The 17,985-nt window shown below is 37.8% G+C and overlaps 2 long non-coding RNA genes across 3 annotated transcripts in view; both read right to left on the bottom strand.

Moving 5' to 3' along the window:
• LOC118599376 overlaps nt 1-3,153 on the bottom strand; it is an 8,720-nt gene extending 5,567 nt beyond the window's left edge. Inside the window, exons 1-2 of one of the 2 annotated variants that reach the window (XR_004948706.1) lie at nt 934-3,153; nt 703-853 (exon numbers count right to left, since the gene is read on the bottom strand). This is a non-coding gene — a long non-coding RNA (uncharacterized LOC118599376). The remainder of the gene's footprint in view (nt 1-702; nt 854-933) is intronic. The other variant, XR_004948705.1, reaches the window with a different exon arrangement.
• Nucleotides 3,154-5,120: 1,967 nt separating this feature from the next.
• Nucleotides 5,121-6,490, bottom strand: LOC112162378. The gene is made up of 2 exons (XR_002922060.2): nt 6,141-6,490; nt 5,121-5,858 (listed from the first exon to the last, which is right to left on the bottom strand). It is a non-coding gene; the product is annotated as an uncharacterized LOC112162378 (long non-coding RNA).
• Between the last annotated feature and the right edge of the window lie 11,495 nt (nt 6,491-17,985).

Here is a 17,985-nt window from a genome sequence, read left to right as displayed (position 1 = left end):
TTTTTTTCAAAAACATAAATTACTTGAAAACGCTAGCATGTAGCCAAAATATTAGCTTAATTTTTTTTGAAAAACAGTGTAAATTAGAGAATGTAGGTACTGTGTACATATTAGCCTAACTCCAAAACAGCCTAAAAAAAAACTAAAAAAGACTAAATTAGCCAAAACAGTTAGCATGTAGCTAAAAAATAACTTAACTTCAAAATAGCCGAACAACTGAAAAACCTGATTCAGAGAAAAACAACTTGCATGTAAATATTACCCAAAAACAGCTTAAAAAACTTTAAAAGTCTAAATTAGCCAAAACAGCTAGCATGTAGCTGAAGTATTAGCTAAACTCCAACATAGCCTAAAAAAATCTTAGTAAATACCAAAATAGTCCAAAAAGCTGCAGAATGACAATTTTTAAAACTTTTTAACATAATTATGAATAATAAAAAGACAGGAAAATTATTCCAGAATAAATCAACTTAAACCTTAAATAACTTTCAATATTTTACTCTCCATAAAAATGTATTTTGTCAAAAATAAAAGAAGTTAGAAATGAGCTCAAGATAACATCGGGTCATTAATAACAATAAAATAAAATGATCTGAAGGGCCGGATAGAATTACCTGGAGGGCCGGATCCGGCCCCCGGGCCGTGACTTTGACACATTTGCTCTAAGAGATAAAAATGTAAAAAGATAAAAATTGTGTTTACTGTATTGAGTTGTCCTCTTTGTTCCTTCAGTACTTTGGGTTGGGTATTCGTTCCTCTGTGTTGAATCCTCGTATTCACTGAAGGATCAATCAGTCTGATCACAATCAGCTGCTGTGATGAAGACCAGCTGTGACAGCAACCACAAAGAAGACTTCAGGACCAACAAAACACAGACTCAGATTGTGTTTTGTAAGCTTTGTTTTGATGCGTCTGTCAACAACAACAACATACCAGTAAAGACTAAACCTCGGATCATCTTTTCACTCCGAGCTTTTACCGCCACGCCGCAGGAACCTGAACCCTCAGAGAGCCGACCCAAACAGAGCCACAGGGTCGTGTTTTGTCTGCGTTTCTCTCCATAAAAGCAAACAGTCTGCAGCTCTCAGGACAAACTCCAACTCTACATTTGTAAACTCCAACAGCAGAAACTCCTCCCTGTGACCCATCGGTGGTTAAAGAGCGGATCAGCTGCAGACGAGGACGTTGAATCAGTCTGCAGCTGTTATGAAATGAGGTTGTTAAAGTGATGAAGTAGAAGAGGAGCAGCCACAACACAATAATGCACAGAAGGCCAAAGGGTCTCAAAGGGGGTGGGGGGTGTAGCGGTCAGCCTCTCACTGAAGCTGCTGAAGGAGTTTGAATTTCTCATTAGACAGAGAACACCAGCAGGAGAGGGTGAAACCTGTGTGGAGACCTTCGTCTGTCCGAAGAGCCTCTTCACCAATGACCTTCTACTTCCTGTAATTAACGTCAAGAGGTACAACAGCTCCAGTTCATCTGCTCTCTACTGTCAGCTTCATTCATTACTGATGCAAAGTCTTCATCTGATCATCACGAACCCAAACCCACATTTCAGATACAGATACAGGCTCAAACTCTGGAACTTCTTCCACCTGAACTGAAAAAATGATTCAAACTCGTCCGTCTGAAATGTCACTCATTTAATTCTAATCTGTTTTTATTGTGTTTTATCGGCACTGTGTCCCTTTCAACACTTGGTAATTTTATGTCATTGTTTTTATTGGCTCTTATACTTGCATTATCATGAAGGTTTCTTTTTATTTATTTTATTTTTACATTTTTTTAAATATATTTATTTATTTATTTTAAGTATTTTGGGACTTTGTGGCAAATGGACCTTCAGTCTGTAATAAAGTCATTACTTTAGAAGCACGACTCAGTTTTTACAAACACAGAAAGTTCATAACGAGTTAAAGTTTATATGCTGAAGACTTCTGATTGTTTTTTTATTATTATTATTTATCTTTAAAATGAATCATCCCATGTGACCAAACGGTTGAAGAAATCCCAAATTCTTCCAAATATCAACTTTATTTCTAAAACACTTCAACACAATTTAAAACTGAACGAAGCGCTGTATATTAAAAACTAAAACATAATAAAATAAATATAATAAATAGGTGAATTAAAGCATAAAAAGGTAAAAACATGACGAAAAGAAAACAGACTGGAACGACCCAGATCCATCTCAGACGGGTCACAGGAGCCGCTGGGACCGAACATCATCACTTCTGTTTTTTGGTCACTGAAACTCAAAAACTGAGGTCCATCTAATTTAGACCAGACCCCCATCAGACGGGTCACCTCGGCGTCCTCCGCACGTTTCTGATTATAAAGTCAAGTTAAAGTCCTAGTATTTGTCACATGACAAGTTCTGTGAAATGTGTTCTCCGCATTTGACCCCTCCCCTGGGTGGAGTGGTGATCTGCAGACACAGCTGCGCCCTGGAACCATTTGGTGGTTTAACCCCCCCAATCCTTGAATGCTGAGCATCAGGCAGGGAGGACCTGGGTTCCATTTTTAGAGTCTTTGGTCTGTCTCGACTGGGATTTGAACTCGGGACCTTCCAGTCTCAGGCCGGACACTCTACCCCGAGGCCACTGATGGTGGCCACCCATGGTGGCTCCACTGCCGAGCACTGATGCCAGCCTTCCACCAGAAGCGATTCGGGGTTCAGTGTCTTGCCCAAGGACACCGACACAGAGGCGAGTAAGGCGGGAATCGAACCTGCAACGATCTGGAGTCGACCGCCCCACCACTGTACCACAGCCGCCCCATCTGGAAGTGCATTTTCCCACTTCTCCCATGGTCACTTACTGAAATAAATTTGAAATCCATTTTTCTGAACTTTAATTATGAATTGTTCTTCACAGTTATATTTAATCCACGTGTTGCGGTAACGGCCGGCCTCTCGCTCTGCTGCAGGAGGACTGACCGGAGGAAAGAGGTCTGTGCTCTAAAAATCTTGTTAAATGATCTAAAGAATCCTTTCAGAAAGTTCACGTCTTGTTTTTGTCCAGATGATGAAAATAGTTTGTCTCAAAGACACAAAATGTTTCATTGCTTTGAGGAAAAATCCACTAATAACTCTGATTATTATCAATAAAGTTTTTTATTAACATGTTTGGAGTCTCTGTTGTTGTCCAGTGTAATGATGTAATAATGGAAGTGGAACTTCCTTTTTAGTTGTTAATTATCACTTTTTAAAGGACATCCTGCAGCCAATCAGAATCACGTATTCACTCAGATATGTAGAATAAATATAAATATAAATTACTTATGAAGACTAAAACAGAAAACCAGCAGCAACAACTGAGTCTAAACGGATCAGAACACTCAATAAAAGTGGAATAAAACAGATTCAAACACCATCATTCTGCTTGGTTCCTTCATGATTAACACTCACCTTTTTCTAAGAAAAAAAACAGAATTTTCAAAATAACTTCTAAATTAACAGCAGCTGAAACTAGGAATGAAAAAGAGCCGCTGCTGAGGTCATCTGTGTGGGATCAGAACATAAAGATCCAGAATGTGACGGTTTCTCCATCACTCACGCCGTCTCTGTGGACCACAGCAGACGCGCTCGTCATTAAATGAAATGAAGCTCAGAGGGCCGCCTAATGAGAGCCGTCCAATTACGCAAAAGTCGCGCTGACGTCGTGGCTAATTGCTGTGCGACACTAAACAAATGTCAAAACTCTGAAATGTGAGTTTGTTCTACTGCTGTGTAATGTTATTTTGTTAGTTTCTCTCCTTTTGTTCCGGGGACAGAGGGTCCTGCCAACAGCCCACTGTTGTTCTTTACCAGAACAACCAAATGGATTTGGGGTGAGAGGTCAGCGGTGGACCCGAGGATCCTGGATGACGGCTCGGCGCTCAGAGATGGCTTCAGCTCTCTGAATGTAGAGACGAAACAAATGGATGCTCAACAAATATTGGACGATTTGTAAAACAAAAACACAAAAGCTTTTACTTTAACCCTTTAACACCAGAACTCCAATGTAACTTTTCAACCATAATTCCTGGAATTATCATGCTAATGGATGAAAAGTAAAAAAATGAAAAAATAGCTAAACTTGAAAATAGCCTAAAAACTGAAAAAAGCCTAAATTAGCTAAAACTGCTAGCATGTCAATATAAACGAAACTCCAAATGAGCCTAAAAACTAAAAAAAAAGAGAAATGATCCAAAACAGCTAGCATGTAGCCTAAATATTAGCTAAACTCCAAAACAGCCTTAAAAATAGCAAACATTAGTCAAAACAGCTAGCAAGTCGCTGAAATATTAGCTAAACTTCAAAATAGTCTAAAAAATGCAATAAAGCCTAAATTAGCTAAAACATCTGGCATTTCAATGTTAGCTAAATACCAAAACAGCCTAAAAAATAAAAAAAACGTTATTAGCCAGCTAGCATGTAGCCTAAATATTAGCTAAACTCCAAAACAGCCTAAAAGATCTTAGTAAATGCCAAAATAGTCCAAAAAGCTGTAGAATGACAATTTTTAAAACTTTAAAACCACAACTTTTAAACATAATCATAAATAATGAAAAGGGTATAACATCGGGCCATTAATAACAATAAACTGAAATGATCTGGAGGGCCAAGTATATTTATCCAGAGGGCCGGATCCGGCCCCCGGGCCTTGACTTTGATACATGTGTCTTAAAGGGTTAAAAAAAGACTATTTTAGTATCATAAACAGCACATAATCTTAATTTAATTTATGTCGAGAAGTCAAATTGAGTTGAGTTTTTACGTTCTCTCTGTGTGTCTGTTTATTTTATTCAGGTAGACTTGAAGCCGTTCAGGGATGTAAAATAAAGTTTGTCTGTCTGATGTTGCATTGATCTAAGAACTCACTCATTTATATTTTCTGTTATTTATTAATTTACATTATATTTTTATTCTCTTATTGTCTGCTCAGACTTTATTACTGTATGTTGTTTCTAAGTGTGTGACTGTGAAGCGCTTTGGGCCCTCGAAGGAGGGTAGAAAGTGCTATTGTACCACCTCTGAGGGATAGCTACAGTAAATCTGGACCAGTAGGTTCAACTATTAGAATGTTAAACTTGTAACTTGAAAAACCAAAGGAAAAAGACCACAGACCACAATATGGTTAAGATTAGCCGGCTTATTTAATTAGACATACATAAACAATACAAAGACACATAACATTAAACAAAGAAATCCCAGTTTTGTTTTTAATCTTATGATTTAGATTAAAAGGATATTTTTTATTTAACCTAGGTTAGCTCTTAAGTTCAATTTTGTTCAACCTTTAAGTTAGGATTGAGATCTATTTTGTTTTTTCTTTTAGTTTCAGTTCTAGTTGTTCAAAGTTTAGTTCTAGTTGATTCAAGTTCACGTATCAAGTTCTAGTTTTGTTCTAATTCTAAGTTAAATTATTTTATCCCATTCTAAATTAATTTAAGTCTCCTTAATTTCAGGGTTTTTTTTCATTGCTTTGACCAACAAAACAACAACTCAATTTGCACAATAATACTTTACAGTATTTCTGTGAATGGAAATAAAAAATAAAATGAAATACATATAACTCAAAGTGATTCAGCAAAAGACTGAATAAAACCCAAAGACAAACTTGTATCTCTTTCCTCGCAACTTCGGCTCAGGAGTGTTCGTAAGTTCGAGTTCGATTGTCCAGAATGCTCTGCGGTTTGCAGGGGAATGAGGAAAGTTCCTACCAGTTCCACAGGATGAAAAGAGTTGTCAAGTGTCCAGCAGAGGGCGCTTGGTCCTTTGCTACTTCAAGAGGTTCAGGGTTGGCTCGCCATCTTGTTCTCTTCACGCACATGGATCCGACACGAGTCAGTTTTTTCGGCCCAATCTTAATGGCCTATCATTCCAACATAAAATAAACTCAAATAAGTAAATTAAAATACAAAAGCAGTCCGTAGGAATAAATAAAAACATGGCAGTTTCGTGTTAACCGAACTCTTAAGTTATGCAGCATGTCTGGGCGAAGCTTTCACTTTAACGCGCCAAAACTTCTACAACTTGACCACGAATACATAAAACAACATAAATTCACTGCCATAGTCTGCCGTTTCACAATATTTCCCAAAAATAAATATATTAAATATCACATTAATTCAACAAATATTATTTTAACACTCACCAAGTCCCGTTTGGTAAAGAAAAAAATGTTTTTCAGGCCTCACAGGTGGAAAAACCAAAAATAACTTCACCACCAGGTAAAAATGAAATAAATAGGTTTCAAACTTTAATAAACTGCGTTCCTCGTCTTCTCCCTCAGGCTGCGAAGCTTGCAATGAAGGCTACGCTCTGGCACCGGAGCTCTCAGCTCAACAACAACCTGATTGGAAGTTGCCAGTCACATGGACAGCGTGAGCAGGAAAAGACGCATCTTTCAAAATAAAAGTCCATTAACTTGTAAAATAAAATCCACAGTTTACAACTTCCCTTTTTTCTCATAAAACTTCAAACAAAACAGAACAAAGTGAATCTTTAAACCTTTAAACAGTTTTAACCCTTTTTTAAAAAAACATATTTTTATTCTTTTTTTAATTTTATATTTATGTATTTTATTCTAACTTTATACTTTCATAAAGATCTTTTTTTTTTTAAGGGCTTTTCTCTACTGGGTTACACTAGACAAGTATACGGTATTTACCATTTACCTTAAGATTATATGACGCCATGTTTTGTCATTTTCCGTGTGTCATGTGATGTTAAATTTGTTGATAAAGAACTTTAACGAGCTCGCCACGCTAACGCCGTTCACAATCCACAAACATTTCATTCCCTTCCCAGTGATCCTAAGTTAGTCAGGAGGAGATGGACTGAAATCTTCTGGAGAAGTTTGTGATGCTTTTGATGTCATCGTTTTTTGGGTGGGGGGGTCATTCATGTCAAAATTAATCTTCACTGAGCACCAGGTGTTTTCAGGATGTGGTGGGGGCCAAACGTTTGCTCAAAGGTGCAGAAAGAAAGAGAGAAACGACTAAACCGACCTGGTCCTTCAGTCCACGATGGCGAAGACAGAAGGGTTTTTAGATTTTAGTATCATAAAAGTAGAAATTCTAGCCTATTTTAGTGTCCTCCTCCTCTGAAGAGCTTCTCTTTGTAGCTTTTCAATCTTTTCTTCCGTGGTCGCCCGTCTCCGCCCACGTTTTCAGCCTCGTCATCCTCATGTTTACGTCTGTCAGCCTGTCAGTCACCGCCGAACGTCTTCAGTGAATGAAACGTGATTCATGGAGGAACTATTTCCAGACTGTGGAGGATGAGATGCTCCTTTTGTCTCTGTGGGAAGAAGAAATATTTTAAATGATGTCAAATTTAGCTGGAGAAGTGACAGATGAAGGCCTCGTGATTCACCGCGAACTCGCTCTCGGGTATTTCTGACTTGACGTCTGACCTTTCAGTGACCGGTCGGAGTTCTGTTCCGGGTCGGTTCGTCCTTCTGTCCGACCAGACTCACGACAAACCACTACAATTGTGTTGATGCTGTTCTGGATATTTTGTCTCCATTTGTTGAAACAAACACAAACTGGAGTAAAAAGCTCAAAATTCTGGATGAAAAATGAAGATCCTTCAATGTTTTATTTTACTCTGGCTTTTAAAACGACAACAATTCATTATTTGAATGAATTCATATAAATATCTATTTTTCTGTATTTAGTTTAATGAATTTCTGCTCCTCAAATTAATTATTTATACACCAGGTTGTGCACAGTAAACCAGGTTTGTCTTAAGTGTTTTTTACTCTTCTTCAAGTGTCTTTTATGTTTGTTGTTCAAAGTTTTTTTAAATAAAGTTTTTATTCGTTTAACGAATCTTTGAGCCTGTTTTAAGTTACAGCCAGCAGGTTGATGTACGTTAAAGAAGCTCTTCCTCTACATGTGGAGCTCCAAGCGCTTTACAGACAAAACCAGAAACTACAGTGGCTGAGATCTGCCAAAAGGAACCACAAACAAAAAGAAGATGTGCATAAATGAAAAAAAATATAATTGTTAAAATAAACGCAATCGCAGAAAAAATAAAAAAGTATCTGCAAATAAAATGTATCGCAACATTAACAAAAACATTCCCGATAATCAACTTCAGTTGTAGCTTTGTTGTTTGCATCTCTTTTTTTTCTTTTTTGCACACTTTGATTCTTGCGTCGATTGCTCTGTACAGCATGTGTCAAAGTCAAGGCCCGGGGGCCGGATCCGGCCCTCCAGCTAATTCCATCCGGCCCTCCAGATCAGAGGTGCCAAACTCCGATGTTATCTTGTTCTAATTTCTAACTTGTATACTTTTGACTAAATATATCTTTATAGAGAGCAAAATATTGAAAGTTATTTGATTTATTCTGGAATAATATTCCTGCCATTTTATTATTCATAATTATGGTAAAAAGTTACAGTTTTAGAGTTTTAGAAATTGGCATTCTGCAGCTTTCTGGAATATTTTGGCGTTTTGGCTTTTTCTTCAGGCAGTTTTGGAGTTTAGCTAATATTTCATCTACATGCTAGCTGTTTTGACTAACCTTAGGGGTTTTTTTTAAGTTTTTTGGTATTTAGCTAATATTTTAGCTGGCTATCAGCTTCAGCGTTTTTAGCTATAAATTTCAGCATCTTCAGCTATCAGCACTAACATCTTCCATGGCTAAATTCAGCTTATAGCATTCACATTAGTATTATTATTATTCGGTTTTAAAGTTTTTAATTTTTAATGCTCAACCTGCCCACGACCTAAGTTGTGTTTTGGATTTTGGCCCCCTGTGTGACTGAGTTTGATTCTCCTGTGACATCAAGACGTTTCCATCCTCAGTACTACCACTCTCTGGATATTTTCTCTTTTTCTGACCATTCTCTGTAAACCCTAGAGGTGGTTGTGGGTGTAAATCCCTGTAGATCCGCTCTTTCAAAGTCACTTCAATCACTTTCCTCCCGTATTCTGATGCCGTTTGACCTGCAGCAGATCTGTGTCTGCATCATTAAGATGCTGCCATCTGATTGGCTGATTGGAACTTAATGTTAACGAGCAGTTGGACAGGTGTGTCTAATTAAATGACCTGCAAGTGTTTGATAAAAACACAATTTTAACACCATGATTATACCTCTTCCTGTTCATCTGGATTTGTTGTGTCACTAGAAAATAAAATGTTTTAAAAGTTAAAATCAGAGGTAAAAGGTGAGCAAGAAAATCAATGTTGTGCATCCAAGCAGCAAAAAATGGACGAAATAATCAAACAAAACAAACGTTTATTGACAGATTCTAAAACAAAGCATTTGATTTTTGTTGTAAAATTACCTTCACTGTCTTTTCTGAGCTGAAATGAATCCATAAATTCTTCGGTGTTTGTCTCAGACAAACGTTGACAGAAAATCTTTTACTTGTTTGGAACATGAAACCGTCCGTCCATCAGCTGTGGCTCATTTTCTCTCAGTTTAAAAGTACATTCAGAGTTTACAACTTCTGGAACTTATGAACCACAATAAATCTGCAGCACAACTACCGAGGGGATGTTTTTATTTTCATTTTATTGCAGCTGAAAGTGCGTCAAACGTCGGTTAAATTCTGCTGTACAGTAAAAAAACTCAAAGTAATCATCCCTCCTCTTCATTTTTAATTCATCTGCTAGGAAATGACACATGAAATGACTTCAGAACTCCCACATGGAGACCCTTCAACGCTCACATGCTCTGTGGCTGAATCACCTCTTTGTTTTCAGCTTCTCTTTTCTGGTATTTTAATTCCTTTAACTGTCATCATTGGAGCATCATTTCAGACAATTACTCTTATTAAAAAATATTTATTGTTATTGGAGTGATGCTGCGTTTCTGCCTGAAAAGACTTTTATCAAAGACACTTTAGTGATTCTCTGTTTTTATATTTCTTTTGTACGTTTTTCTGCAAAAATTCAATCAGACTTTCAGCAATTTCTGCAGTCTTGGTATCAAAACATTCAGCTCTTTCAGAACATGATCACTTGTATTTTTGGTTTTTACGATTGTACGCAATTTATTTTAGTTCCATTAAAATGAATAGAAATTTTTCAAATTTCTGCAATAGAAAACATTCAGAATGTTCAGAAAATTCATGCTTGCACTTTTAGTATTTTTTACAGTTTAACGATATTTGTTGCGATTTTTTGTGTACAATTCGTCAAACTTTTTGCGTACTTTAAAATCTATGCAATATTGGTAACCAAACGTTCAGCATGTTAAGGACATCAATGCTACTGAGGTTTTACGGCTAATTTGGAGTTTAGCTAATATTTTAGCCACATGCTAACGTTTTTGGCTAATTTAGCATCTATTCTGGTTTTCTGGGCTATTTTGAAGTTATCAAAGTGCTAGCTTTTTGGCTAATTTGGCATCTAGTGAAGTTTCTTAGGCTAATTTTAAGTTAAGCTAGTATTTTTGCTACATGCTAGCTTTTTTGGCTACTTTAGCATATACTGAGTTTTTTAAGGCACATTTTGATATAAGCTAGTATTTTAGCAACATGCTATCTTTTTTGGGTAATTTGGCATTCACTGAGGTTTTTCTTTTTTGCTCATTCTGAGTTAAGATAGTATTTTGGATAATTTGGCATCTTTTGGGGATTTTTTAACTAATTAGGAGTTAAGCTATTATTTTAGCAACATGCTAACTTTTTTGGCTAATTTGGCTTCTACTGAGGTTCTTTGAGCAAATTTTCAGCTAAGCTAATATTTTTGCAACATGCTATCTTTTTTTTTTACCATTTTGGCATATATTGCACTTTTTAAGGCTAATGTTTTTTGGGCTTTTTAAGGAAGAAAGCTAACATTTAAGCAAATTACTCACTTTTTGGGCAAATTTGTCATCTATTGAAGTTTGGGCCAATTCTGATTTCATACCTATATGCATTTTTTTAGTTTTAGAGAATTTTTAAATTTTTTCACGAAATTCTTCAAATTCTTTGTGCACTTAATGCAATTTCTGTAATTTAAGTCCTTTGGCAATTATAGCATTATGCAAATAGCTTTAGCGTTTTCAGCACATTCAGCAAAACACTTTTCACACTAGCATTATTGCAACTAATGCAACTTTTCTAGTTTAATTTGACATTTTTCTGCTAAATTTAAAAATGTTTTATATTAAAAGGGATTCTGTCCATGAGACATTCAGCAAAAATGATGATGTATTTTTTAAAACCCAACCCAAAGTTCATCTGAGTGTTCCTCCTGTCACCATTTTACTGTTGTTTCATTTTTTAAAGCAGTTTTAATGTTTCAGAGCTCCCATCCGTCCTGTGACGGCGAGTGACGACGCGCGGTGCCCCCTCGGCGGCGAGCCCCAAACCTCGCCTGGCGACGGCTGGGATTGACTCACAGGGACCCCCGTCGCCTGCGGAGCAGAAATGGATTAAAATTGAGGTTCTTGTGAAAACGCCTTCAGATGGAAGCTTCAATATCCTGACAGTTATATTGAAAGAGAGAGAATAAAACTCTCAGAGGAAAGGACGTTTTCAACTTTTAGAGCAAATAGTAAATGTGGTTTGAAGCAGAAAGTCAAAACCACAAATGAAGAAGAGAGAGTTTTATATACTTTAATAGAAAAGCAGAAAGTCCAACTTGAATGTAAGAAAACTCCACATTTGATCATGAATAAGTGTGAAAGGTGCTTTATTGTGTGAGGATTGTGCTGTTTGTTCTCTTGGTTCCTGTTTGCAGGTTTTGTGTTCCTCCTGTCACACCAGGTTGAAGCTGCTAATGAACCCAGCTGTCCTAATTGAAGGTAATCGTCCTCAGTGGATTTAAGCGTCTGGTCGTTTGCATTCTGCCGCTGTGTCACTTGTTCTGCTTTTCTCTTGTTTGAGTTTATTTGATTAAGATTGTGTCACTAACTCCGCCTCCTGCAGCACCACTCCCCAAAATAACATTGATATGTCTCACTTTAAAGGCTTAAAAATATCTCAGATTTGAAACTATTTTGATTTTTGTGGAACAATTTTTGCATGACTGTCCATCAAAATTCAATGAAGAGTTTTTAAGATTTTACTTGAACGTTCTAATGTAGTTTTTAAGGCTAATTTAGCAATTAGCTAATATTTTATCTGGCTATCAGCTTCATCGTTTTTAGCTATCAATTTCAGCATCTTCAGCAGCCAAATTCAGCTTCCATCATTCACACTAGCATTATTGCAGGTAATGCTATATATCTAGTTCATAATTATGTTAAGAGTTACGGTTTTAAAGTTTTAAAAATGTTGTTTTCAATAAATGTTTATCCTGTTCGGCCGGCGACCTCAGGTGTGTTTTGGATTTTGGCCCCTTGTGGATTGAGTTTGACTCTCCTGATTTCCATGATGTTCATTCTAACGTCTTTGCTTGAACTTCTAAGGAAAACAGCGGCCCACACCGTCTGGAAGCATCAAAGTTGTGCGATTGAGTCCACTCCTTTTGAAATATTCTGCAGAGTTTTTATTGGAAGGCGAGTTTTTTGGCACGATTAAACTGCATTTCTGCCTGGTGTGATAGTTTCTGTAGAGAAAAGGTTAATCAGGTTACAAGAATAAGCCAAGGAGACTGGGAACGTGCTTCTAAAGTAATTATAAACCTGCTGTATTTAGACCATGTGGGAGAATCATTCAGCATGGAAGCACTTGGCTTCGGCTGTGCTTACGTACGCTCTGATGTAAATGAATTCTACAGAACGTTCAGACTAACCCGTACCAAAACTGAGTCACGGTGGAGCGCACGCCCACGTACGCACGGCGAGGACTCTGGGCCTGCAAGCTGTGCGGCGCAGACATTCCCTAACTCCATCCCCACAGCGTTCACACAACATTCGGTTAATGGTGCACTAACACCTGCTTGCAAAGACAAACGGCGGCGCATCGACGCACAAACACTCTCTGCAGCCTACGCCAGCATGCACTCGTTGTTGTGCTGCAGGACGCAGCTCCTCGCTGTGTGACGTACTCCCTGACCGCTTCCCGCCGAAGGCCACAGACAGAGGAGCTCTTCATTGTTGAAGGAGGGGATCAAGGGTGATTATGAATCACCGTTCTCCTCAGCGCTCCGTCAGTATTGACTTTGGTTTTCAAAAGTGGAGGGGAAGTAGATAATTGTGTTTTATCTGTTGGCAAACAGCAGCTTTTAGGGGAATAAGTCAGGAGAATCCAACTGGAACATGAACACTACCGGTTAAAAAATGAAGAATAAAAAGTCTATTTTAATCATTAAAAAAATAAATCATGTTTGAATCAGAGTCAGTTCAACTGACTGTTCATCAGTGGCGAACAAACATAACTAGAAGAGTTGCATTACCTGTGATAATGATATTGTGAATGCTTCTTGCAAAATGTTGAATTGGCTAAAAAAAGAGGAAATTTTGCTAAAGAACACTGAAGTTGACCCAAGTTTCTTAAAAAATTGTAGTAAAATTGCTTTAAAATCCTTAATACATGCAAATTTTGCAAAAAACAATTTTTAGCTTGTTGCTAAAATATTAGCTAAACTCAAAAGTAGCATAAAAAACCTCAGTAGAAAACAAATTAGCCAAAAAAGCTAGCACATTGCTTACATGCTATCTAAACCATAGACTTAATATATAATCTAAACTCTAAAACAGCCTAAAAATCTTCAGTAAACTAATTTAGTCAAAAACGTTCACCTGTTCCTGAAATAGAGGCTAAACTCTTTATTAGCATAAAAAAGTAATATGTGATAAATAAATTACTTTGGAAAGTACAATCAAATAAAGAAAATATTGCAATAAAAATCTCAAACTGTAAACATTGATTTGTAATAATGGAAAAACTGAGCGTAGATTAACTCCTGATCATCATTTAAGAGCTGGAGGCTTTTTTTATATTCCATCAACATCAAAACACAATTCAGTTTTGTGATGAATTTTTGAACTTTATGAGTTTATATTTTGATCAGTAGTTTGAGAAATGTCGGATGTTTTAGCAGCTGACTGCGAAGAGCCGGTGAGACTCCAAGCAACGCCGCTCCGCGGTCCACCAAAAATGTTCTTTTTTAACATACCGGTAATCACAGAAAAATTAACATGTATGAACTAATGAGCTCTACAAGCATTTAACGACTTATAGATTCCCTTTTTTCCAACTGAAACATTTAAACATTGACGTCTTCTCATTCAGCAAAAATGTATTTTTTGTTTGTCTGTTTTAGTTAATAACCCCCCCCCAAAAAAAAAGTCTAAATTAGCCAAAACAGCTAGTATGTAGCTGAAATATTAGCTAAAAATCCAAAACAGCCTAAAAAAATCTTAGTAAATGCCAAAATAGTTCAAAAGCTAGCAGAATGTCAATTTTTAAAACTGTAACTTTTTAACATAATTCTGAATAATAAAAATGCAGGAATATTATCCATCCATTCATCTTCTTGTCCGCTTATTCCCTTTCGGGGTCGCGGGGGTGCCGGAGCCTATCCCGGCTACTGGAGGGCGAAGGCGGGGTTCACCCTGGACAGGTCGCCAGTCTGTCTCAGGGCCTCAATCACACACATTCACTCTCACATTCACACCTAGCAGGAATATTATTCCAGAATAAATCAACTTAAACCTTAAATAACTTTCAATATTTTACTCTCCGTAAAAATATATTTTGTCCAAATTATACAAGTTATAAATGAGCTCAAGATAACATCGGGTCATTCATAACAATAAAATAGAATTACCGGAGGGCCGGATCCGGCCCCCGGGCCTTGACTTTGACACATGATCCTCAGAGGAATCTCTGAATGGCAGAAAAAACTCACGAATTAACAGAAACCAAAGAGTTTGATGGCGCCATGATGCCTCTAGCTGCACTCACTGATCCTCTTTCACCGTCTTCCACCGTTTCCTTTTTCTCCTTTTGCTCCTTTTCGCTGAATGGACCAAAACTGTCTCCAGTCGCTCCAATTAGACTCCGGTTTGCGTCAAAGACATCAGCCTGATCTCATTGTGCTCATACATAGTGAAAGTTCCTGCACAGCTCCAGACAGGAACTACTTTGAATGACGCACACGTCAAATGTCCGACAAAAGATTTCTTGTCAGTTAATTACCTTGAAGCTTTTGATCTGGGGTCTGGAGCGTCGGCTGGTTCGGGTTCTTGGAAGGGAAATAACAGTCGGTTCAGTTTCACACGAGGACCCACAGCTGGAGGTGGAGAGGAGATTCTGACGGTCCGGATGTGTGAGGAGGATTCAGCACATCAGGTGGAGATCATGAAACGGGCGATTCCAAAAGAAGATCCAGAAAAACGTTGAGCTTCACTGCATGAAAAAAGCTAAAGTAACTCAAGAGGACAAAACAAATCTATGATTTGGGAAATCCCATTATACGTTAGCATCCGGCTAGCTGACTTTAGCTTTATGCGTTAGATCGATCTCTCATTTTATGGATTAATTGTTCATTTTTTAAGCTTAGATTGAATAATTAATTTCATCAACCCAGTCCTACTGGAAACTAGGGGAGTGAAAAATATCAATTCAGTGAAATATCGCGATACTTCATTTGTTGATACTTGTATTGATGTAAAATGCTGCGAGGTGACATTTAAATAATTATTTATAAGCAGACATGTAGTTCATAGTCTTATTTTAGCTTTCCACTGACCTCTAGGTGGCAGCAAAACACAACGAACCTTTGACCGGCTGTAAGCAACGAGATCTCGCGAGAACAATCTCGTTATAAACGTGAACTCGCGGTTGTTGATATAGTGAAATGAGACGCGTCTGTCTTCATTTCAGTTATCTGTCGAAAGAGGAATCCTTTGAAAACGAGAAGCAAATGTTAAATAAATAAATAATGAACATGATTAAGGTACATTTAATCTTTATGGGTTTTTTTCTGATGCTCAAAAATAGTTTGTTGTGAAAATCAAATGTTGAATTTAGAGAAAAAGCACCATGACATTGTTTGGTTAAATTAGCCTCACAATCTGCCCAACACAAGAAGCTCTCAGCCCACATCTGTCGGCTCAGCTGTTGGACAGGACAAGTTAAAAAAAAAAAAATTAGCCTCACACATGAGATACAGTTGTGGTGCTTGGTGCTCTGATCATCAAATAAAATGTATTTCCCCGTTTTATTAACAGGAAAGATGTATTCATATTCAGAAAGTCTTTTCCTAAATAATGATCTTTCAAAAAACGTGAAGTCTCTGGTACATTTTTAGGACATATCGGAATATGTATTGTATCATGGGTATCATAATACGTATCGTGTGTATTGTGATGTTTATCGACTGCATCGTGATACTTATCGAGTGCAAAGCGATATGTATAGAGTGTATCATGATGCGTATCGCGATACATATCGTATCATGTGTATCGCAATAGGTATCGTGACTTTATTATCACAATACGTACCGTATTGTGTATCGTGATACGTATCGTATCATGTGTATCACAATAGGTATCGTGACTTTATTATCACGATACGTACCGTATTGTGTATCGCGTTAGGTATCATGACTTTTTTATTGTGATCTGTACAGTATTGTGTATCGTGATGCGTATCGTATTACGTGTATCGCAATAGGTATCGTGACTGTTATCACGATACGTACCGTATTGTGTATCGTGATGCGTATCGTATCGTGTGACTCTTGACAATACAAACCTCTACTGCAGGGGTCTCAAACTCGCAGCCCGCGGGCCATCAGCGGCCTGTGGGGATGATGATTTGCGGCCCGCGTCTTCATATGAAAGATTACTGTTCGTGCGGCCCGCAAGGCTGATATGAATGACAGTTGTTGTGTGCAGAGCTGAATGAACCAATCACAGTGAGGTATATGACTCTGGAGGCGGGACATCGGCGGTCTGTCCAGTGCCTCTGTCTATCATTCATTCCTTCCTTCAATCAGCTGGGCGGAGGAGGAGCCATGAAGCACCAAACGCGATTCGCGTGAAAAAATTTGCGTGCCCTGCGCGGGGAATTTGCTGCTCGCAGCTTGTCCAAAAAAAAACGTGTTTCTGATCTACCAGCTCCGTCTGTGTCTCTTAAAATGAAGACACATATGATGTCGAGGAATACGTTTTTTGAGGTGCTGGTTGTTCCTTTTGAATCAGAGCTCCACAAGCTCCGAGCCGCAAACCCGAGACCCGCCCTCTTTCACCGAGCGGCGATCCGCTGCACCCGCCTGTCAAACGTGATTCTGAGCTTGGTTCGCACCTGCGTGCGTGTCTCTAAATTTTAAGGTTCACACACCGGCTGTGTCGGCGCGCATTCCAGTCCATGTAAACGCGAGTAGAAGTCCGATGTTCTGCTACGCGCGTTTGAATAGAACCCCCATGGAAAGCAGCCCCCCCGAATGCGCACTGATGCAGCCGGCGCGCGCGAGCACCCCACACCTCCAATGAATGGAAGACAATAGATCTGATTTATTTATTGTGAGGAGTTCTACAAAAATCTACAAAAAATGAAATCCTTTCTCGTTACCGGGCTTCTCTCTCTCTGAAGGAGGATCTGTTAATACAGATATTTGAAACTGAATACAAATAATGAGTTTTCTCTTGTCAGTCAGTCGATATGTGGTTTCTTCAGTAATATGTATCTCCTGTATCGTCATTATTATTATTTTATTTATTACTAATTTGTGGAAGTTTTTTAGTTCCATCAGACTGAATTTTTTTAACCCCTGAATTTTTATTGTGAATTTTTTTTCAACCCTTGCTTATTAAACAGCAAAATTTTATGCTCCCAAAAGTATTTTCTATCTTAAAAAAATCAGTGTTTTTAATTTCGAGACTTAAAATTTCAATGGGTCAGAAATTCAACATAAAAAAATTCAGAGTCTGATGGAACTAAAAAACTTCCATACTGATTTGCCTGCTTTTTAATTCATTATTTAATATATTTATTTATTTTATTCATTATTTTGTGTTAAAAACAAAGATATCTGCGAACATTGGAATGTTTTATCAGAGCTTTTCTTGTGGAAATCCTGATGCGGCCCGGCCTCACCTAGACTCTGCCTCCAGTGGCCCCCGGCTGAATTGAGTTTGAGACCCCAGCTCTACAGGAAA

This window comes from Oryzias melastigma, linkage group LG11 (genome assembly GCF_002922805.2).
Source record: "Oryzias melastigma strain HK-1 linkage group LG11, ASM292280v2, whole genome shotgun sequence".
In the NCBI taxonomy this organism is placed as follows: Eukaryota; Metazoa; Chordata; class Actinopteri; order Beloniformes; family Adrianichthyidae; genus Oryzias; species Oryzias melastigma.
Note: the sequence above shows the minus strand (reverse complement) of the source record. Positions and strands in the feature narration are given on the sequence as shown.